The sequence below is a fragment of the Columba livia genome, chromosome 11 (assembly GCF_036013475.1).
Source record: "Columba livia isolate bColLiv1 breed racing homer chromosome 11, bColLiv1.pat.W.v2, whole genome shotgun sequence".
Taxonomy (NCBI): domain Eukaryota; kingdom Metazoa; phylum Chordata; class Aves; order Columbiformes; family Columbidae; genus Columba; species Columba livia.
This window is the reverse complement of record NC_088612.1, coordinates 7,940,015-7,964,043: the sequence shown is the minus strand read 5'-3', so window position 1 is coordinate 7,964,043 and position 24,029 is coordinate 7,940,015. Positions and strand designations below refer to the sequence as shown.

General features: G+C 39.7%; 1 long non-coding RNA gene across 2 annotated transcripts in view; it reads left to right on the top strand.

Annotated features, from left to right (window-relative positions):
- The first annotated feature begins 3,935 nt into the window (after nt 1-3,935).
- LOC110356553 (uncharacterized) overlaps nt 3,936-24,029 on the top strand; it is a 110,996-nt gene continuing 90,902 nt past the window's right edge. For both annotated transcript variants that reach the window (XR_002409790.2, XR_002409792.2), the window contains exon 1: nt 3,936-4,159. This is a non-coding gene — a long non-coding RNA (uncharacterized LOC110356553). The remainder of the gene's footprint in view (nt 4,160-24,029) is intronic.

Sequence of the window (24,029 nt, the reverse complement as noted above, 5' to 3'; positions counted from 1 at the left end):
ACCTGTGACCAGGTTTCATTACTTCGTGTTGCACTTCCACCCCACAGAAATACATGCAGATAGAGTAGCTCTGGCAGATTCTCCTTCTCCTTTGTGTCTGTTTGTGCTGGGAAGACGACATTAATGATTTGTAGTGAACCATAGGGATAAGCCAGTATAATGCACATCAGGAAATGCTGTGGTGAATTCCTGCAACTTCATCATTAGCGCCTTGTCGCACTAGGCGCCATGTGGGTGAGAAAGCTTTTGTGAAGGTCTATGATACTGCACATAGGAGATAGTTGGATCCTTCAGTGTCTGGACACTTGATGCCTGTATAGAGCTTGGGTTTGGTATCTACAAGATATTAAAGACCTTATGTTACTGGGGAAATTCGTTATCATCATTTGGAAAATATCCAAAAGTTTTAGCTACAGTCATTCAAATAATGACTATGCCATTTAATTGATCATTTTCCTCCTGAGTTTGTGTTTGCAGGTCTACTTTGAGAAAGGGGTAAGGTTTATGAAATGCCTGTCTGATCTCATGGGAAGTATTGAACCAAGGATTTAAAGCCTTCTCTTGTTCGCAAAAATTTAATTCGTCTAATCAATTAGTGGTAATAGTGGCATGTGATGAAAGCCTGACTGCTGGGTACTAGGTGTTCAGTCTTGGCTTTCAAATGGACTAAGTGATCACTTGCTGTGGTGATTAGAAATCTCTTGATTTGAATTCTGTTTAACATCCTTCCAGAGAATTTTGTCATCATGATATAATACCATAGTTAAAAATATTACCATTATATGCACACTGAAACAATGTATGGCTTATTATTTTTTTCTATGAGGATGGCATGGTCCTATACATTATAGATCTGCCTACAAGAAGAGTCAAACAGCTAATATTTTTCCTAGAGTTATTTGAAAGTGAAAATTGTTGTGAAATTGTGCCTGAAAGAGTTGATGTTCTACTACATATAATTTTATAAACTTCATTGTAAATGTAAAGTCAGTGAAATTACATTTTTTATTAAACAGAATAGTAGTGAGATATTAGCATTTGAGGACTGTTTTATCTGCATTTCTTCCCCCAAAATTGGTTTCAGAAAAAAAAAAAAAAAAAAAAAAATATATATATATATATATACACACACATTTCCTACATTTTCACATCAAAGTTTCATACAGCTCCTTTCTTAACTGTAAGGTCTGCTTATTTGCTGCTATGTGAAATAGATTACTGAAGGTGTCAGTCTCTGGACCAGACAGACTCCAGTGACCTTCCTGATTTTTCAGGGCTGAATCTGACTTCATGACCTTCAGACTTGGGTGTTAGATTTATACTATCAGGCTTTTTTGACCTTTGGCAAGCCTGGATCACAGATGTGAAAGGATCCAGATGCCCTGAGTTCCAGAGGTGTTGAACACCAGCAACACAAATGGAATTTTAATAAGATTCGGGACAATTTAACACTTCTCATTTTCAGATGAAGATTTCCTTGATCTATGTGAAGCTGGATTGTATTTCTTTTATATTTGACCTGCTGATCAGGTCGAATTACCTTTGCATAATTAAGGACATATTAATTCTTTCACTTTAGGATCAGAAATACCTCACTTTCAGATACCACTGGGTAAGAATTCACATGAAGCAGGAAGGAAAAAAAGAAAAAAGAAAAATCTGTTCTAGTTTCATTTCTCACCAGAGAAAGCACTGAGTATTCAACTGGTCCATCTGCCTGGGAGAAGCCTCCACGTGGCTTTCCCTGTATGACAGAATCTTTACATTACTCCATTTGGATCCATAATTTCTCATTTGGGGGCCAGCAAGGCCCTGTGAAAAGTGTGGTTCAAATCAACTGGGTCCTGCTGCAATACTAAACCAAGTGTCTCTGCATCAGAATGTTTATACTGTGTCCATCTGGTTTAGGAATTTCTTATTTGGGGCCTGGCTATGTCATAATTGCGTCATCTCCCTTAAACGGAGGAGGAAAAAAGAGAAGTCTGGTTGGGTGTCAGAAACCTGTATAATTAAAAGGCAAGAGTTCAGTGTTCAATGATACAATGGTGAAATGCCGTGTTTTTCTATAGCCTCAGGCTATTGAACCATAAATAAATCCCGTTTTAATGAAAGAAATCTTATTTTGTCTACAAAAATCTGAAAGTCCAGGAACATAATGAGTGTATAGAGAAACCTCACATCACCTTGGCTGTGCAGGGGCTTGCCTGCACACTCTCATATAATTATATACAGACCGCATATGTACCTTTATCACAGGCAGCTGGAGAGAAACGAGCAACAGTTCTATAGTCAAAGAGAGTCAAGAACCACAGGCTGTACATTTTTATGTGACTGTTACTCTGAACAACCTCCTTTAATTTTCCATTCTTTCATTTTAACAAAAGCTTGAACACTTCTCCATTGATTTGCCTATTCCACAGAGAGACAGACAGAGAGAGGGAGGGAGTAAGTAAGGGGTGGGGGTTGATTTCCAATATTATGTAAAACATTTGGTTTCATGAAACAAGCTGGAAAAGGGGATGAAAAAAAAAACCCTTCAGGAAAATAGTTTTCCATTGAAATCAGTGTATAAAGTAGGTCCCATTGGGAATATGTTTTCTCAAAGCCAAATTTTTAAACTCTTTCTACACTTCCCATGCCACTTGTCAGCAGAGAAATGAAAGGGAAAAAAATAACCCTTGGGGTTTCACAGCTTTGCACATTGAAGAAATGAGGGATCACTCAATGGTTATCAGAATTCAGCATTTCTTGTAGAGGAAGAATCTGGCAACCCTCAGACCGTTTCACACTTGTGGACATAACGACTGGAAAGATTAATTTATTGCGGCATTAGTTCTTCAGTTTTGGAGGACTTTTTTATTGCTATGTTCTATACATTGTCATTAGAAGCCAATAATGGATATCCCCCAACATGCCAGCTTGCCTGTGTGTATTTTGCACATATCAAAGTCATACAGTTAATGATCTGCAGCGTAACAGAAGCCACCCTTCTTGAGTCAACACAGAGGACTCTGGCTGCTGAGACAATTGTGAAAATATTAAATCCTTAACTCCGACTACTGGCTGGCACAGGCCAGCCAGTCCAAAAGTAATGAATTTGTGTCTGAGCCACACTAAAATAAAGAAACACCTCTAGGGAAGATGGGAAACAGTGCCAGCCATGCTGCTGGAACATCACACATGTCCTCAGAAAAAGTTTTACAGTTCTCATTGTTAAACTTGACAGGCCTCTTCTCTTAAGCCAAAGATTTAATATGATGCTAATAGTCCCAAAGCAGAAGGCTCCTCCCTGGCATAAAACCACCCCAGTGTTATTACTTTGCAAACATGTAAATTGCGGTGCAAGAATGGTTGTACAAAATCAGATAGTCATCCTGTGCAGAAATGTCTCTCCCTCCTAGCAAATAATTCCTGAAACATAAAGGAGAGATGAGGTGAGCACTCACAGAACATTTTGCTTTCTATGAATCTGTAAGGCACCCTTTTGAATTAGGGTCTTTGGCTTTGATCAGATCTTCCAGATCAACCATGAGTTTTGCACAATTCCCTCTCGAAGTAACATATTAGGCAAGGCTCTCTCACAACACGGCCCAGATTAGTAGACAGGCTTGCATAATGTATTTTGTGAATTCTTCTCCCAGATCAGTGAGTCTTTGGATTGAAGTGCAGAGCGGATAAATCAACTTGACCAGATATGATCTGTCACTAACAGCTACGTTGAAATTTATACTATTCTAATTGAATATTGTGCTGAAACCAATGCTTCCTCCTCTATTTTTCTCCTTTATTTTCTGCCTTTATTTTTTCTGTTTCTGAGATGTTTGTGCCTGTATACGTGTGTATGTAGTAGTTGCGCACCCTCCATGAGATCCGGAGCTTTCAATGGGACAGTTAACGGCTCTTTAGCACCTTTTGTTCCCAGGACACCTCCCCCAGGGTGAAGGGAGCAGGAGGAGCAGGACCCCCGGTCAATAGACAGGGTCCTCAGCCAATGAGGTGTCCAGACCCAGAGAAGCTTCTGGCCCACGCTCGTGATGGTCACAGCCAAGTCCAACCGGGCCTTCTTGGAGCAGCAGGACTGTGACGGGAGCCCTCCCCTTGGAGGAGGGACGCCGTCTAAGGACACTTACAGGGACTGAGAGCCCTCACCTGCTCCTTGGTGAGTGATTATTTTATTTTCTTCTGGATTTATCCTCGAGTGAGCCCTTGTGCCCCCCAGACAAGCGATTTTTCTTCTGGGTGCCCTGGATGAGTGAGGCCTCTTGTTGTGAGTGAGGGCTGCCCGCTGGGACTGTCACTGCTGGGGCTGGACGGGGATAACATCCCCAACCAGGACAGCGAACCTGTGGTTTATTGAATGTTTTCAGAGTGCTGACTGATTTTGGATAAACTGCTTCTAGTTGGTTCTCTGCTAAATGGTTCTGGTTACAAAAAAGTCTGTTTGAAGCTCATCACCTGCCGAAATTGAACTTCTGAGTGCTTCCACGACAGTGTATATGAACAGAAAAATAAAAATGTTAAGATTAAAGTAAAATATTAAAATGAATGGAATTTACTTCTGGAATAGAACTACATCATAATTTTTTCTATATGAACAAAAATGCAAGAACTCTAAATAACTGCAAATCACCAGCCATTATATTGACACCTCATTTCTGAGTTTTTTTGAGAATTTCCTTATTTCTGGATCATTCTGAGGGATGGTGCAAGAGATGTGACAAATAGATGTTACTGACACATCATCATATCATAGAAACAAATTTGCTAATAATGAAATAAAAATTGACTGTATTATTGGCTAGTCTTAATTATTAACCTAAACATGTGGCAGCCATTCAGCTCAAACACAGGAAAAACATTCCATTCCTTCACCTGTAACAGCCCCCCTTGAGTGGATGGTCAGTAACGCAGTGTTTCATGCTATGCTGTCCTATTTCACAGGATGTTTTAGAGATGTTGGTAGTGGAATCCAGTGTATCTTGGGACCACTGCATGCATGCTTGATTTACCAGTACGTGCTGGGTCTCTGTTGAACTGCACCATGGTAGTGATTGGCAGTGCTTCCGTGTCTGCCTTTGAAAATGTTGCTTTATAAACGAATGGGTAGGTCAGCCTGGATACATATTTTACATGTCATACATATTTCCTGGGACTTTCTCCTGTGCAGGCAGGGCCAATCTCAAGGCAAAACTCTGCCTTGAGATTCTTGCGTGCAGTTCCCAGGGAGACTAGATGGAGTTGTGTCCCTGAAAAATTTTGGCTTATAATATGCATCATTGAATTCTGTAAAGCTCTGCTTAGAGTGGAAGAACACAAGCAGACCATGTTTCAACTCAAAACAGTGTGAAAATAACGATTCCTTTTACGTGGGATGCCTGCCTTAACTGACACTCGCTGGTGAGGAAAGATTCAGGCCATACTGTGTGGAGATTTTGCTCTCCAACACCAGAGTTAGTTGAGAAACTTTTTCTTGCTTTTCCCTGCAAAAAGTGTGCAAAAGAATTGGAGGTTTCATGCCTGCTATAAGCGAGGAGGAATTGAGAGCAGGTATTTATTCACATGTTACTCAGCTGCTGGTGTGCAAATAGGGGGGCCATGTTTTCATAGACCATGTTTCATAGGCAGCATGTGTTCAATAAAACGTTTGTACACTTGCCAGAAATCAGGCTGCCAGAGTGATTTTCATGGATTGTGTCAGCAAACGTTATTAGCAAATTGTGTAGTTAACCTGGTGTAAGACTTTTATTACTGCTGGGTATACTTACATATCAAAAAGCCTCTGATCCCCGCCCACTCTAAGCCTTCGGCAAAGAGAATCTGTAAGTTTTTTTAAGAGACCGTGTTTACAGCTAACTAGTATTGTTCCTAATCTTGTAAAGTCTATGTGGGAGAGAACCCCATCAGTTTCAGTCTTAATTAGTTTTGGCAATTAGTTCTCCTGGAAAGGACCATGAACAACATCCAGGAGGCTTCTCAGTGCATTGTTCCTCTTCAGAAATGAGCCTTCCCCTGGCTGTGTGAACCTTTGCAGGCATGAAAACAAAAAATAAGCAGCGTAAGTCACTACAGATATTGCCAGCCTGACTGAACAAGAAGTTGTGCTGCGGGAAGGCATTGTGAGAAAGCTGTTAGGGTACAAAGGAGTAATCTGTGGCGATTTTATCTATAGAGAATTTGAACAAAAAAGCTGTGCGCCACATCAAAGGCTCCATGACTGGAGACTAAATCTTTTCTTATTTAGCATTATGTTAATAATTACTGATTTAGAGGAAAAGAGAGGGAAAATGTATAGAATCTTCTCTCAGGATACATCATTACATCATCGTGGCTACTTCAGATTCTGTTAAATTATCAGATTTTATAGAATTTGATTAATTACAGAAAGGTTTGTTCTCCCACTGCATTGTAAATTATTTAAATCCCAAAGTAGCTTAACTTTCCCAGTTATCTATTAGACAATCATCTTGGTCAGGGAAGACAAGAGGACAGATGGCTTTTCCTGAATTAGAAATGTAGGTGCAGAACTGTGGACATGATCTTGTAGTGCACCCTTTGCAGAAGCTGCTTGGCTTTGCTCTGTCTTCTCTCCTGATCTATTAAATGAAGGTGGCCATGAGGCCTCCTGTCTTCCCTTCTATAACTGTCATGGACAAGTGCTGTGTGAAGAGGCATCTCCTTATAAAATGGCACTCATAACGTATCTCTGCACATGGCTAAAATCTCTCAGATATACAAAAATAAACAGTGAAGTCTGCCCTGGGTTTGGAACAAGTGCAGGCACATGATGTGGGGTCTGATAAAAGGAGCCAAAATAATTATTTCCTTTTGTCTTAGTGCTGAGCTCTGATTCAACAGCATCAGATAAATGAATGCTGCTCTGCACCTGGAAATGTTCTGTTCCGAAGCACTGGTGATACTTTATTCCAGTGTGGACAGTATAAATACATAGACAAATCCACTTCGGCTTTTTTTCTGTTTATTTTAACCAGCCTCCAGTATATACTGGGAAACAGAGCAACATTAATATGTTCAGATATTTTGCCTCTTGGGCTTGATTGGTTTTATTTCTGCATATCCTGGTCTTTAGTATAGGTCACTGAGATGAGAAAGGATTCGTTATGATATCTGATATAAGTTAGGCACATGATTGGGCATATAAACTGTTCTCCTTGTAAAAATCATGATGCCAAGAGGTTCACACTATTCATTTTAGGTAATATTAGGAAGCTGTGTTAATGGGCTCTCGGCAAATTCCCTTGAAATCCAGCTGAACTGCAGTGGATCTGCAGAAAGCTCTGGTTCCCGTGTATCAGGCATCTATACACATGTTTAAGCCCGAGTGTATGGGCAGGTTTCTTATAAGCTGCTTGATTTCAGTAGAATTTCTTCATAATTTCTTACAGTTAAAAACATTTCTTAAAGGTAGTAGATATATTGCAACTTCGTTGCTCAAGGGAATCATATTTAAGTCACTTTGAAATTGTGCCAAGACATAGAAATCTCCTGGTTTAGGAGTTAAATTTCAGGTAAGAAAAAAAAAATTACTGAGTCTGGCCATGGATGCATGGTCACTTTCCAAATCTGGAATGAATAGTTCTGTTTATGTTGTGTACATCAGGGGGAGAGGAGCCCCTGACCTGTGGTGCAGGTTGGAGAGAGGGTTGTGTCAAGACCTTTACTTTGGTGGTTTTGTTTCAAATTAGAAGGTAGGAAAACATTTTCCACTCACAGGTCAAGCAATGACCAAGGAGTTGGATGCAAGATACAAAGGAGAGATGGTAAGAGTATTTGGAAATTATTCCCGGATCTTTACTCCACAGCATTAACCAAGGGTGTATCTCAGGTCTTCCTCATGGAAAAGCACTTGGATTTTCCATCAGGCCTGAATAGGAAATGGTTAATGCCATTATCACCAAGAATTGCAGTATGTGTGGAGTAAAAGTGAGGCAGTCTGCCGATCAGCCACCAAGAACATGTTCTGTGTTAGACATTTAATCATATTACTGCTCCCAAAGCCATCCAAGCCAATTTAATCAAATTGTATCATGGATGGAGTGTTATTGTTTGTAATGCCTATTAGGAAAATAAAAGTTAGCGTTTATTAAATGAGGATCCTCTTGCATGTTGACTGCTTTGCTAATTTCTTGCTGATAAACCCTTGTTTTACCTTCAGAGAGAAGGGTGGATTTTTGTCAAGTTTCTCAGCAAAGGCCGGCATGCTGCAGGGTCTCAGACATCAGCTGCACATCGGAAATGAAAAATAAAAATAGAACCTTGTTCTTCTCTTGCTTGTGCCAATACCAAGTCAGAACAAGTACAACAAAGTCAATGGAGTTATTTCAGTGCAAAACGGATGGATGTCAGTGTGACTGAGAGAGGAAGAGGGATGTCCACCCGTTTTTTCTGGCAATAACTATATTATCACTCTATTGTAAGCAGGTGTTCAGAACATAGCAGAGAGACAGACAAAGAAACAAAATGTGATAGAGTTGAATTTTGAAGGTGGCTCATTTATCCTCTAAAAATCGCCCAGTGGCTTTCAGCAGAGAAAATGGGGTTTGACAGGATGGTGATATGGGGGGAGGTACATACATCTCTCGAGAAATTGGGTACTGATCTGATCTGAGGAAAAAAAAAGTGTTGCATTTGGTTTGAGGCACAGGTGACTGAAAGCAATTCTTGTTGTTCCTCCACATTGATGTGTGATGGGTCTCTGACGGGTTATTAAATATATGAGTAAAATTCATGAAGTTTATATGTTGGGCATCCCAAGGCAGTCACAGCAATATGACCCTCCTTTTTCAGCTATGTTTAATGATAACGGAATGATCCAAATATTAATTAATCTTCCCAGGAGATCAAGATGAAGTACTTTCCTTCTCAGCATCAATTGGCTGAATGAATGAAGCAGATCCTGTGCTTTTTATGGAAGCATCAGTGGAAAGGCCACTGCTGAGACAAGGAACCTGTTTTGATGAGCCATTGCTTTGTTCCATTAGGGCAGATCCTCTGTTGGTATAAAAAGTGCTTTGGCAACAGCACGAACAAGATACACCAGTGTTTGCCATTATAGGAATAGCAATTGCAATGATACTTGAAGGAATGGTGTTTTGCTTCCTTTCTTCCTGAATCTAATTTAAAGTTGAAAGAAGGCTTCTGGAATAGTAACAGAGCAACAGTAACCACTGGTTCTATTCAGCTTACAACCAAATAAAATGGTTCGTTTCAGCTAAGTACAATATCATGCAATACTGGTTAGTTTAAATGCTTTGTTTAGAGGATTGTTTTTTGCTTAAAAAAATTATACAGATACTGCTGAATGAGCAGTTAGGAAACACATGTTTCCGAACTGCAGTTACAAGTATTGTAAAATATGATTGATACCATATGGTTTCATTCTTTGCTTTTTCTGCTTTTTAAAATGCAAATTAAATTTTGGAAAATGGTTTATACTATTTTTATGTTTCAAAATTAATAACAATAATAATTAAGAAATGGTCTGAACCATGTGATACCAGAGGTTATTGCTCTGCTCTGCCGCTAAAGAGACCCAGCTTTGATTCTGGGTGGAACATTTGACTCCCTGGGGCTGGAGGCTGCTGTATCAGCCAGCTGGTGGCCAAGTATTTGAGCCAACTCTACCAATTAGTTGAGTCCTCCCATCCGGTGGCTGGACTCCTTCAGTGTATGTCTTGCATATTTTTTGCAGCTGAGATGTGAATAAGGACCCTTCTAATATATATGTGGCCGGCTTACCAAAGGACCTATGGAAAGCATGGTTTGCTTGGAAAATAGTGTGCAAACCTGACATGTAGACTGGTAGAATTAGTGAGAACATTAAATCCAGGGCCAAATACAGTCAATACTTTTAATGCTTTGGTATTCAAACTGCTTCGGTATGTCTTCAGAAACAGCTTTATCTGGGTGTAACAAACCCTTGTATGAACTCTATGAGCTCCAAACCTCATTTAAGGGCTGTAGTGATTCTGAATCAAATGCAAGGAAGGTGTAGAATTCACAACATGGGTGTAAACAAAGGCTACAGCTGCATTTCAGTGATACAGAAAATCCAGCAATAGGACCCCTAGTACCTAGTACCAACTAAAAAGCTGTACAGCTATGTAATATGAAATACTGCCCTTACATAATTTTTTCCTCACTGAATTAAGTTTGTTAAAAAAAAAGATGTCACAACTTAACTCCATCCTGCCAGGATTCTTTGCCAGTGCAGATTTTGCCTGTTCATGCCACGCTTACTTTAAGCCAGATCAGACATTGTCTGTGTAGACACATCCGGTGTAAATCTGGCATAAACTCCATGTTGTGTGGCCTGGTGAGTTTGACAGAGATGGGGCTGTGTGTATCTGCCCAATCTGAATTAAGCTGTTGCTGCTGAACGATCAGTTAGCTTGGGAACTCACTCCTAATGACAGCAGGATGATGGTCAGCATTTGAAATGCAGAGAAACTTGGCCTCCCCCTCCCTCTGTCAAAATCTAATATTAATAGGGGAAACTCTCTTAAAAGCCAATGGTATAAGTACAAATGCAAATCTTATCTTTGTCTTGTTATTTTAATATTTCATTTCCTTCTTTCCATATGAGTTCAGCAACTCTATTATTGCCAACTGTCAGAGGCATGTGGGAAAGAGGAGATGGTGGGAATAAAGTATTTGTATTTATTAGAACAGTGGGAACTGTGGAAATGGACCTTTTTCTATGGCCTTACTGGAGAACTGCTGCATCACTCTGTGCTACCTTCAATACGTTGCTGTCAGCAAGGCAATCCCATGTTAAAGTACACAAAAAATGGGGAAATACAGTGGGATGCAAGTTTAAAATTTTAAGAAGGAACACTTCAGAAGCTTTTCACATATATTTTATTTCATCTATAATTCCCTGATGTTATTAACATAATTTTCTACTTCAAAGGAAATACTGCGGAGTAAATGAACACAATCCTTCTGAAAAGTTTCTCTCACTTAGAGAGTAACTCGGCATTGAAATAAACTACTTTCCTTCTAATATCTTGCTAGTTGGTGATGAGCTGCACTCATTGTGAGGCCGTTGTCTTTCTCCATGTGTTGTTGAAGTGTCATCTTGCTCTGAGACTGCTTAAATATAGCCAGAGCAATGAAATACAAACCAAATGTATGATGCTGGGAAAAATACCCAGGAGCATCCTGGGATGCTGCCTTCCAGCAACGTTTTTCTGTTACTCAGGAGGGATGTGGATGGTCTCCATGTACCAGGCTGTGCGAGAGGAATGTTCTCAGTCTTGTGGGCAGCAAAAGGAAGAGCTGGGTCTCACTGGAAACCTCCTCATCCTCTGTCCATCCCATTCCTCCACCCCCTCATTTCTCGTCCCAAGCTCCTCAGTTTTGTTTATGTTTTAGGTGACAAGACACAAACCAGAAATGGGAATGGGAGTGAGATGAGTTTGCAGGGCTGTGCTGGAAGCAGCGGGCTGTGATTCCAGCACATGCATTTGGCATTTTGCAATATACTGCCTCTTCATCCTATGCTCTGCGTGGATTCCAAGGGGATGATTCATCCTGACAAGGGAGCCCATGGCTTCTTTAATGCCAAGCATTTACTCTGCAAAATGTGAGAGACAGGAGGAGAGGTCTATTTCTTTCTGAGTTTCCTGAAGAATTCCCTCCTTCTTCCCACCCCTCTCCCCATCCTGTGTAGTTCAGACAGAGACTTTCCTATGAGAAAATTTGCATTTATGACATAATTCCATAGTTTTCAACCCAACTTCTTCTGCATTTTTAACCCCCCCCCGCCTCTCTTCTCACAATTCACAAACTGTATGAGATTACCAGTACAATTAAAGCCATGGGAAGAGGAAAAAACTGGGTATAAGGCCTTGATAACCCTTTCAGGGTTATTTGCCAATAGGGAGTGGGGGTCAGCCACAAATTCCAATTTTAGTGTCAGTGGCAAGCAGTAATAATCAAAGGAACACAGGAAAGGAGATACGTGATCTGAAATCATCCATAACCAGAAGTGTTTATCTAGAAATGCTACTCTCTGGCAAGATGTCTATCTTCTCCTTTTGCATATATTTCTCTTTTGGAGAATAGTCCTTATCTAACATCTAACTTCTTTTACAGTCCTAGTTTGGAAAGGTCTCACTGGTCACACGTACCTTTGGCTAGAAAGGAAGGCGGCTGATTACATATTTTTCTTAACTGGCGAGCGGCTTGTGGAGAACAATGCAAGATATAATTATAGAGTTGCTTTCAAAGCTGAAGATAAATGAAGCTGTTGCCACCATGGGAGTAAATGTTGATAGGTTCGTTGCCCATTGAGCGGAGAAAGAAGCCATTTTGTGATCAAAAGCAAACTCAACAGAAATATGCTAGGGATGAGTCTCATGCGTATTTGCTCAAAACCAGGGCTGGGTTTTGAAGGTTTGGGTGAAGAACAGCTCTAGTTTTCATCAAACCCAACTTTGAAAATAAAGAAGAGGAAATAAAATTCTGAGAGATCTGGGAACACGTGGTTCAGACTTTCCTGTTCAGTGCAATCTTTATTTTTTTGAATGCAGTTTTATTTTTAGAGGCAATGAAGATTCTTCTAAGAAGTCCTCTGCATTCAAGAAATCAGGCCAGAAGTGCAAGTCAATTCAAGCTCCCTGTAGGTAACAGGATTCTCTCTGCTCATGACACCCCAGCACATACAATTTCTGGATCTCTCTTCTGGCCAGAAGTAACACCAGACTCAGACAGCAGCTGGGAAAAAAAACTCTGAGGTTTGCTTCATAGGGAAACAGGGGGACTGTTAACTTTTAGTGAAAGCTTCTGTGGATTTACTGTAAGTGGGATTGGCCCTGAGATTTGTGCCTGTACTGTATTTCAGCTCTGGGGTTATTTTAAAATCTGGGCTTTCGATCCTGGTCTACATATAACCTAGATACTTGACAAGGGGCTGAAAATGTGAAAACACAGATTATAATGAACTGTAGGCTTTTCCTTTGATTAATTTATGCTGGAAATATAGTGAAATTAATTGTATTTTCTTCCCCTGCCTGTATGGAATTTCCCCTTACTGTCTGTGGCCATCATTAGGAAGTGAACATTCATACAATAATTTATAACCAAGAACAAACTGAAAATAGGCATAGGAAAAAAAAAACCACACACTTTTTTTTTTTTTTTTAAGGAGATTTGGTCTTTTCCTCTAACCTGTGCACTGTCCTTAATTTAGAACAGTTCTTAATTTAGCCTATTTGCTTACCTGTCCTTTGTCTCCCCATCATTAAAATAGCAATGATAAATACTGAGGTGTGAGGTGCATCGATACACTGAATAAAGCTCCAGTGCTGTTCACTGAGCAGAATCCTGAAGATAAGAACAGGAAGGAGACAAATTGCTTTTTAAAGTCTTGTTTACTTCTGGTCAGGATGAGTGAGAAGAAATCAGCATATACACATCCCGCTCATCATTGACTTGAGAACATGTGGCAGCACGGGGCAAAGGTACTGAACTGTGGAAGAATAAACAATCCCTACGTGTTAATGATGCTGTAAATGAGAAGAGGAATGGCCACCTAATGAAAAGTCAAAATGCTGGTCCAGGTGAATTGTTCTAGAGAAGGTTAAGATTCGGACTTAAATCCCAGGCCTGCCACAGTGGCATGTGAAGGGGATTTGCATATAAAACTCAGCTGGTGCACGTGTGGGAAGAGAGAAACCTCAGTCAGCTCAGGCCAAGCCGTCTCCTGGCATGCTACTGCGGGCAAAATATTCAAGCACCTGAAGGGAAACTTACAGGTATTTGGGCAACAAACTAAATTAAAAACAAACAGTGGGTCAGTCAAAGTCCTTGCCGTAGGACATTTGGGCCATTCTGATGGTTGTGATGTCTGATTTGTGAAAACACAACGGGACTTTCCGAAGTTGTTCAGAACTTCGTGTAAACCCAGATGGCAAGATGGGAGCTTTTTTCTGTCTGCCTTTGTCAGCACTCTACAGGGGTGTGAAAAGTTATATGACCCTTAGCTTTCCTTCACGTAGTCCCACCACAACTCATTTTCGTGTGGCTCTGACATACCATGGCATGCAATCCTCAAAGCCACACTGTGGAGAAGCATGCTGGAGCTTGGAAAACTATCAAAGTATATACAGCCCTCCATGGTCTGGGGGCAGGTCTACAGCTCTCACAGATGACAGTGTTTATCACTCTGCCTTTGGCACCTAGAAAAGCAGCACAGCAGATACTATAAGGGTTTCTTCATAATCTGGTTGGTCTACCATGTATTTTAAACAGCAACTGTATCGTATCTAAGGTTCATTAATAGCAACAGTCTCTGCGAAACCACTTCCATTGTAATATAACATTTGTGTTTTCTGTTTCATGGAAAGCAATACATTTGTGATTTTTAGCAGTGTTTTGGCCAGGATCTCAGCAAGTGGTGACTGGCACAGTTTCATGGACTTCAGCAGAGCTTTGACTTACAGAGAATCTGGCCTCTTGTATGTGGATCTAACACTAGTGATAAATGCCTAAACCTATTTCTTGAGAGTTAACAAATTTATTTATCCTCAGAACAAAACAACGGTCAGCAAATGAGCAAATTTCTTTACCATTAGTATTTCTTGGGATACTTCTGTATTCCTGGAGACAGATATGTCCCACCATGATTGAAGTTAGCTGGGTGGAAGCCATTCTGGTCAGAAAGCAAGCACAGATCTTAAGTGAGCAACTAAAAAGCCCAGGGCATTAGCACAAGCACAGCACCACACGTGTGCCACTTTCAAAAGTCATGATAGATTCACGCTGAGGTTAATGTGCCATTCATTATAATTAAAGAATTCCTATTTATGCTTCTTACTTTGATGCTGGCTTTCAGTCATTAAAGCTGCGGGTGACAGAAGTTCACTGCAGTCTCAATGCCTTCAGCTGCTGATTCTCCTTTGAAAGAGAAGGTGAAGAGCTGTTTGGATGGGGCCAAGTGTCATTCAGTATTGCTGAGGACAGTCTGACACTGCTTTTGTAAGATATGTTAAAACAGCACAGAAAGACAATGCTCAGGATCAAACGTGGTTAGAGAAATCCATATAAAAGTTCACTAAATTTTATGGGCTCTGGAAAATGTCCACCCAGCTTGGACTATAAGCAAAGGACTTCATGTTTATCTGTGTATCCTCAGTTATAAATGATGAATGAAGGGAATTCAGACACCACTTTCCTTCCAATTCTTGCCTTTCTAGCAAAAAAATCTGTGTCTGCTACACTGTGAAAGATAGCCCGTAGGCTGAAACAGTCTCCAAACAGCAAAGTCTTGTTTTAAGAGCTGCTGAGCACTATCTGTGATATCTGTAAGCTGTTCAGCAATGCTGAAAATCTGTTCTTGAAATGCCTGGGTTGTTCTTTATCCAAGAAATGAGAACTGCTTTGTTATCTGGGTCTTTGGTCCATTCTGTCCATGCAGCCTAGGAAGGTATGGGAGAAAAATTATTTGAAAGGGTATTTCCTACTGAGTCAATAGGGAGTGTTACCATGACAGGAAAATCACAGAATCACAGAACGGTTGAGATGATTCTGTGATTTTCCTGTTGTAGTGATGCTCACCAGTAGTGTGTTGGAGTACAGGATTTGAACACGCAGATCAGACTCTCACAAACCTCATATAATTTTCTTCAGGACGTGCTGTCCAGCCTAATCTGTACAAACTGCTCCTTTCAGCTGCCATGCAGCAAGTCCCTGCCCAACCACTGCCTGCCTTTATCTGAGGAGATACTGTCTTGCGTTGAGGGGTCTCCTTGGAAATCAGCAGGGTGCTAAAGATAGCTAATAGCATGTAAATGTAGGTGAAATGATCCCTCTCCCAAGTCCATGTTTGTTCCCTCTTTTAAGCAGCAGCTTTATCAGGTCATTCTGGAAAGGCAAGGGTGAGAATCTGAGCCCTCATCAGCTTCAGTTTGATGATCTGTGTGCACTTAAATTTGTTTCTTTTATCCAGAGACAAACTAAAGCAACACAAGAGACACGGCACATGGCTTACATAGATGCTGTTTTCCCCTAGTCTGGCATGGGAAAGGAATACAGCCGTTATAAAGACCTATGGACTGCTGAAAGTCTTGAGGCTGACCACTGAGAAACTCACCCCTTTGGCATGGTAGGGTTATATGAAGACAGAGAACTAAGGTTAATTCTATCTCAGCTTCTACCTACACAGAAGATAGAGAATAAACCTTATCTACCTTTTAGAATTGCTTTGAGGCATTTGGACAAAAAGGAATAAACTACACTGAACAGTTTCTGATAATCAACACAGAGCTGAGCTGAGGGATTTCGTACCAGCAGATGTTGTGGATGTTTTAATGGGTCCAAGGAACACTGATCAAATTCACAGAAGAATCTTTCTAAATGCTTAGAAATCATGAGGCATGCATGGGTGGTGTGAAATGCTTGAGCAGTTTTTACACTTTTGGCTAAGCAACTGCTCTTGCCATAGTTTGAGATAGGATCCTGGTCTAGATATACTTTTGATTTGCTTCGGTGTGGTCATCCTTACATCAATGCAGTTCCTGCCCGTCATCAAAAATATGCACATATGCTCTTTGCTAAGTGCTACACAGGGACAAGTGTTTCCTTTCTATTCATGCGAGGCGGTGAGCTTGTTCTTGTTCCAGCTCCAAGCACATAAAGGAGAGAAGCCCTTCCCCACCCAGCCCTTGCTCCCACAGCTGCTTCTGTGGGTGGGAGAGGCAAACCACAGCTCCCTCTGGAAAAAAAAAAAAAAAAGCACTGGAAACTCCCCGAATTGAAACTTTGCTTCCTTTCCCTGGCAACAAATTACTCGTGTACAGCCAAATCCCACACTTACCATTAGTGGAATTTGGTATTTCGTAAGGGAAAAAAGGGAGATTTCAGTTGCTGCATCAGGATGACCTCTAGGTGTGATGTTGATAGTTTTGGTTATGTTTATAAAAACAGTAACAATAAAAAGGACAATAAAATGAATCATTCTGTTTTCTCTAGTTTTTAATCCCAAACTCAGCTCAAAGCGATGTGCTCTGTGATGCCGCTGTGGTACCCCAGCAACCAGCTCTGATGTCACACAGCATGAAGGGAATTTACTTAGGGAATTCATAAGCAAGATGAATTATGTCATTTGGACAAAGAAACCCATTTTCCCTGAAAAAAAAATCTCCAGTGCAACACCAAATCAAAGATAATGTAAGTGTGCAAATTAATTATTTCTCTAGAGATTTATTTTTCTTGTAAGTATTTTTGTCACAAGACACCAAGAGCTCTTTTAGGGGTGGTCAGGACACAAAATCTGAGGCTCCCAGAGCTTTAAGGAGCTTTGAGTTGCTTTTTTGGTTTTTTTTTGCAGAATGCTTTGGTGCTATGCACAGGCATGCAAACTCAGTGAAATGCTGGATGTTGCACCATTATTTCATTCTCTTTCTTGGGGGGCACACACTAATAAGGACATCGGACATGAATACGGTCATTTCAGTGAAAACAGAAAGAACATAAGAAATCAAAGACCATTTTTAAGTGTAAGTGTGCAGCCGTGGAATCATTAAAAGGATACAAATGTTGAAAAAAAGAGAGAATTTTATGAACTCTACATTTAACGGAAGTAGGCTGGGAAAGAGTTTAGCTGTCCTTCTAGAAAACAAAAATTAATTTGCTTTGGCCAAATTAAAATTAATTAAAATTATGCAATGTTGCCCTTGTGTTAATTTTAACGGTGAGGTTGTTGTGATTTAAGGCTACAATTAGTTCTAGTGTTTGAAAGAGAAGCACTGTAATCGAGACAGGACATTTTAATAATCCTGGTTATAAACATTTAATACATCATCTTTAGGGACTCACAAACACATTGTAATTAACTTTTACAACTGAAATAAATCAGATTGCATTAGCATATTGCAAAGGAAAAAATCATTTGCATGATTGAAAACAGCTTCGGAAAATTATGTATAACAGGCTTCATGTAAACATCAATGCAAGCTAGTCTCAAACTTTTACCAAGATTTTTTCTTTAGGTTATTTTTAGAACAGATAAAAAACCACTCACATTTCTTTTCCCCCTGTTAAACCTCTCCCTGCATCAAGAATGTCACTCACTCTACCTTGTACTTTTTCATATCAGTAATAAACGTGTACATGACCAAGGTCAACGAATAGCATAAAACACAAGATTAAGGTCCTGATCCTGCAAGCACTTAAGACATGTGAGTAACTTTGCTCATGTAAGAGCTCCGTTGACCGCATCGAGCCTCCTAGTATGAATAAAGTTATGCTGAAGTATCTTCAGGGTTATGGTCCTAATCATTCATTTCTATTCTTCACCAGAAAGCACACACAAACTATACTGGAAAAATAAAAGAACAAAACCTCAAAAAACTCCAACACAAACAGGATTTGAACTGCAAAATCACTGAAAGAAAAGGAGAAAATATAAAAACAACCGAAGGCCAAGGAGGAAACTGGTTTCAGTTTATTTCATTTATTGCAGATGAAAAGGAAATGACTGACCTTTTGGCCAGACTTCCAGATCCACCTGCTTCCAGGGAGCTTTGATACAGATTTGGGCTGTGATCATGCGAAAAATTGTGCTTATAGTCATCATTCTAACCCTGAGTGTTAATCTGGACAAAACCTGTTTTCCTCTGAGCTCAGAAATTCTAACAACAACACTAAAATTTTGGGGGAAATTTTGTATTGGATTTCCTGACTTAAGATCTCTGTTAGACAATATACAATCAAAGTAGCTTATTAAAAAACAAACAACAACAACAATGGAAAAAACTGCTTCATGTAAGTCTGTGAAATTAGACCTCCACTGGATGGATTTGAATTTTCCTTCTTGACAGTGGTCTGTAATTTGATCTAAGCCTGTGATGACTGTTTAAGATAAATGAATGATAGTAAAGTCTTGAGGATGGGTTTAAAGGCATATTTGTTTGAAAGTGTAGCCACCTCCAGGGACAGTGGCCTAGAAGTAGGTGTTGACCATTTTAACAATTGCCCATTAAACAAGACTAGAGGCAGAGAAAAGAAGGGACAATGGGCAACTTCAGTGGAAAATGAAGATGTGAGGTTGAAAAAAGGCGATTATAAGTGAGGGAAGTTTGAGATGTTAAAATGGGGGGTAGAGGCTCCTGAGAGACAAGTTTCTGATTAAGCCATTAAAAAAATGTTAGAAGAGTTTAAAAAAAAAATGAATAAGGAAACAAAGAGATCTTAGATTCTCAAGAACCTGGGAAGGTTTGGACTGACAACTTCTTCAGGTTGGTTTACTGATAATCTCTGCACTATTTGGAGTTCAGTCCTTACAGGACAAACATTACTTTTGTCTTTCATTGAGAAAAGTCCTCATTTCATTTTCATTGGCTGTATCTGGTGATCTCTTGACACTTTTCTCATGCTCTGTTTTTTGAAATTTCTTTTGCATGTGGAACTGAGAAGTTGTGGAGCTATTTCAAGATTAAAGACAAGAAAGATGAACAAAACTTTCTTTTTCTTTTTTTCTTCTTTGTTTTCCCAAAGTCCAGGGGGAGAAAGCTTTTTCTCCTGAGGCCACACTGTATTGATTCAAAGGAGCAGTAAGTTAATTAACACGAGTAGTGAAGCCTCCTGCATAATTAACAAGACATTTACCTAAAATCAATAATCTAATTGCCACACCTACCATACATGGGGGACAGTGTTTATCCTGTTGGGAAAGACTCATTTATATCTGTGTGTTAACATGGTGATTCGTGGTTTGTTTAAGAGCCTAACCTGATCTGTAAAGTGATAATTTATTGAACGATCAATTAAACTTTTTAACCTTGCAAATATAAACAGGTAATGAATAGCCACAAACCTATTTCCATATGAAAGTTCACACATCACAGAGATTTTCATGCTGTTCAGATTATTTTTCATCAGTCCACTCTGAGACTTAGTGGACAAGAAAGAGAGGAATCATTTCTCTTTGAGAGGCATTCAGTAGCCTTCCTGAATTTTCTGCTGTGTTTGTATTCCTTAATTTCAAACTGGTCTTGAAGTACTCTGCCAGCTTCCTTGTCCCTGATGGTTGAAAAGAAGGAACTAGGGAGCATGGAGGGTCCTTTTCTCAGGAAAACAAATAGTGTCATCAAGGAAAGCTGACCTCCAAACCACCAAAAGACCTAGAGATGGGCAGAGATATGACAACCCAAAACAAGTATAGAATTGCTCTTATTGCACTGGAAGGTCAGCCCAGACAACTGGCACACCATAGCTCCGTCATGTGTTTTTACTCTCACCATGCTGCAATGAGGAGAAGGACGGGAGGCAAGTGAGAGTAGGTGGATGAGAGGTTTACACAACCAGAGAATTACTTTATGTTGATGATGACAGCTGGCAACCCTATCTGAAAGGCTGGGTCCACTGAAAGCTGTTAAAATCTGGAGCCTGGAATTGTTTAGACTCCTTTAAAAAGTCCTGTCTTTCATCTTGCAAGTGCAAAATTGGACTAGAAGTTATCCCAAGAACTAATTTTTTTTTCTGAGTTTTCTAATATATGTCTCAGCTTGTGTTAAAATAGCATGGGGCCCACCACTGAGGTGTCAGATTGTTTTAAATGATATTTTTCATTTTGGCATGTTGATGTTTTCTAGTCTTATCCAGATTTTGATGGTGTAGAGAAACAGGAGACAAAATAAAATATGAACTTAATGGTTTTCAAACCTGATCTCCAGAAACTTGGGATTTCCAGAGGGGCCTTCTGTATTTGGTATGAAGCAATGTTTTTTTGATACTATCTTGCAAGACCCAAACCACCTCTTTAGTCCACACCAGGAAACCACTGAGATCATTCAACACATCAGTAACATAAGTTATTGAAAATCCATATTGCCTAATAATACTTGCTAAAGTATGTATAAGAGTGTATAAATCGAACAATAAATCTACCTTTGAATACTTGGAGCCTTTTGGCTTTTACAGGCACAGCTGTGAATGATAGATTTGAACCTGTCAGTCACCATGAACTTTCCCATCCTTAGTAGTATCTCAAAGCCATGGGCTGTGGCTTAGCAGAAGTCTTAGAGGTACCAGCTCTCAAAATCCAATGTCATGTGTGAAAGAAGAAAAATTAACAAATCTAGCTAAACTAGAATGCCTTAAACTTCCCTGTCAGTAGCTAGGATTTGGTAATGAATTTTTTTGCTTCAATACATTTCAATAAAATTGAGACTAACAGAGTCAATAAAATTTGTCACAGGAGTGAAAAGAGCAACTTAACTGTATGCACCATAGACAGAGACCACAATGCTGTGTGAATTTTCAGTCTGGTGATGCCCCGCCACTGATGTCTTACCTCGACTGCAGGGTCTTGTGTGTTAATGAAATCATTTGGGGATCAGGTGAGGAAAAACAATCAGGGCTGGATGATTTAGATACACATAAAAGTACTTTTCAATATGATTAGGCTTGCTACATAAATTGAGATAAAAATAAAGTGTAGAATATAATGTTCTTAAAATTGATTTTTCAGTAAGATAGTCTCTCTTATAAGCCCCCACCTTTTTTGGAGTAATTCTTTGGTAATTGTTACATACTTCTTTTTTTTTTTTTTTTTTTTTTTTTGGTCTGTCTTAATTCACTCACTTGTAGTTTTATGAACTGAGGAATTTCAAAATTTGGAATAGCTTCCCCCACCACCCTTGTGACTATTTTAACTCTCTTACTGCTATCAGGGACCTGGTTTTTCTGTCTATTTTTCATGCTGTACACTAAACAGAAAGTTCCTATGGTCTGTGGTCCATCTGCTCACTCAGTTGGCTCGCAGCTGATTGAGTATCTTTGATTAAAAGTGACATTTTGGAATATCTGTAGAATTAAATGATACAGGTGGCAAAGGTGCAGCAATAGGTGAGTCGTCCCGTTGAGTGGCTGAAGCAACAGTTCAAGATATTCTTCTGATAGCTCAGCCTCAGTGGTTTATTTCATTGTTCTTTTCAATCAGATTTTCTGGAGTATTCATGAATTTTTAGTCTCTCACTTTGACAGTGTCCCACAAAATATTTAGGTGGAAACATGCCAGGAAACAAACAAAAATATGACTGCAGTAGAAAGCTTATTATTCCTTTCCCTAATCCTGAAGTACCTCAGTTTATCCACCTGTATGCTGGGAGGTAGCAGTGGTGTTCATCTGTTTCAGGTAACATGCAGCAGTTACTTACAGGCCAAACTGTTCAAAAGTGCTGTGAACTTGCCTTTCACACCCTGGTCACTGGGATAAATGCATTTTTTTTACATCAGACCTTTCTTCTGAGGAGCTGGAAAGTTTTTTGTGGTTTTATTAGCTAAGTGTCATCAAGATGATGCAGTGATTTTTTTAGTATGGACTACCCTGGTTGTGATTAACCACCTTACCCAACAATGATTTTTGTGGATCATACCAGGGCTGCACGTGAGATTTGCCTGAGTTTGGTGAAGTCACATCATGAGAGATGCAGCACTGGAAGGCCTTGAAAGGGGCTTGATGTTGCCATGATTTCAATGTTACTGCGTGGACACTGCAAGATAATAGTGCAAGGAAAATATCTGGATTTTCTTATCTGGGGGGCTGGGAGGGGCTCCTGCATAAGTGTCATGTAATTATTTGTAATTATATCCCTGCTCATATTATCAATGACATATGGTCTTCCTAATGATCTACACATTATCAGCATTTCCTCTTAGCCCCGTCATATGTTTTATCTGTAAGCCCTTGGGGATTCCTCTCCCTATCCTGCCTTACCATCTTCACCCCACTGACCCCCACGACAAGAACGGGGTTGGGTTAGCTGGACTTTGTACATACACCAAAAAAAGGAAAAGAAATCCCAGCTAATGTTTTCAAATTAGCACAGCTCCAAGTCTGGAGATTCTCATTAGTTGTTGGCTGAGATTTATCAGCTCTCATTTGCCTAATATAGAGCCTAACTTTAGGCGCCTGGCCCTTTCGGTGGGGGGTAAGAGAGAATAGGAAGGGGTCTTTTGTCATTGCCATGTGGGCTCACTAATTTGCTCTGCCTAATAAAATTACAAATGAACACAGCTTTGCTCATGTTGCCTTTATAGGTTATAATAACCTTGGTACCCCATAACCTCCCGCTAGCTGAATTAATCAGATCATATTAATATTTCTTCTTACTTTCTTTAACTGGTTCTTCTCTTAATTAAAGGGGCCAAAGATGTAAACAGGGTAGGTGACTAGGAACATGGCGTCAGGTTATAAACAAGGCTCATTAAAAAGATGGATGTGCCAGCAGACTGCGAAAATTGCTTACTCCGCAAGTGTACATTTTGTAATTTCCTGACGACTAAAAGGACTAATACTAGATCCTGCTTTGCTTCTCTAGCCCCCACCCTTTTCTTTTTAAAGCATGTATAAAAGATGATAATTTTTGTAAGCTGGGGGAACACAGAAGAGTTCATTCATCAGCTGGGATAAAGGCCATTTGTATTATAAGCCTTTTTGCCCCTCCAAAATATCAGGATGCAAAATGGGATGTTATTATAACAACAATAAGTGAAAGAAATCAATCCAAAACCTGAAGGTTTTGAAAGGGATAAGGAATACTAACCAGAAAACAGGTTTATTATTAATATTAAATCTATTATTTATTCTAATTAATATTAAAACTTTATTCAGTTGTAGTGAATTTCCAGAGCTGAAATAAAAAATGAATATTTCTATGCACGTCTTAAGAGTTGGCAGGATCTGTGCTAATAGAGACAAGCGGTGTGTGCTGTGCACACTTGCAACACCTTCCCCAAGCACACGCATGCTTCTGCTGCCTTCCAGACAGAAAGCTGTCTATCATACCTGCTGGACTTGGTAGGAAAATCCACCAATTGATATTTTTAAAGTTATGTGTGAACTTCATATGAAAAGACTATCTCGTTATCTTGCATAAATAATTTATGTTTTCACTCATTAGTAACTTCAGTCCCTTTAATATTGAAACCTGGCCTTGTAATATGTGATATTAAATTCAGCTCCAGTACAATAACCACTGAACAAAGCAATGCACAGTTTTCTC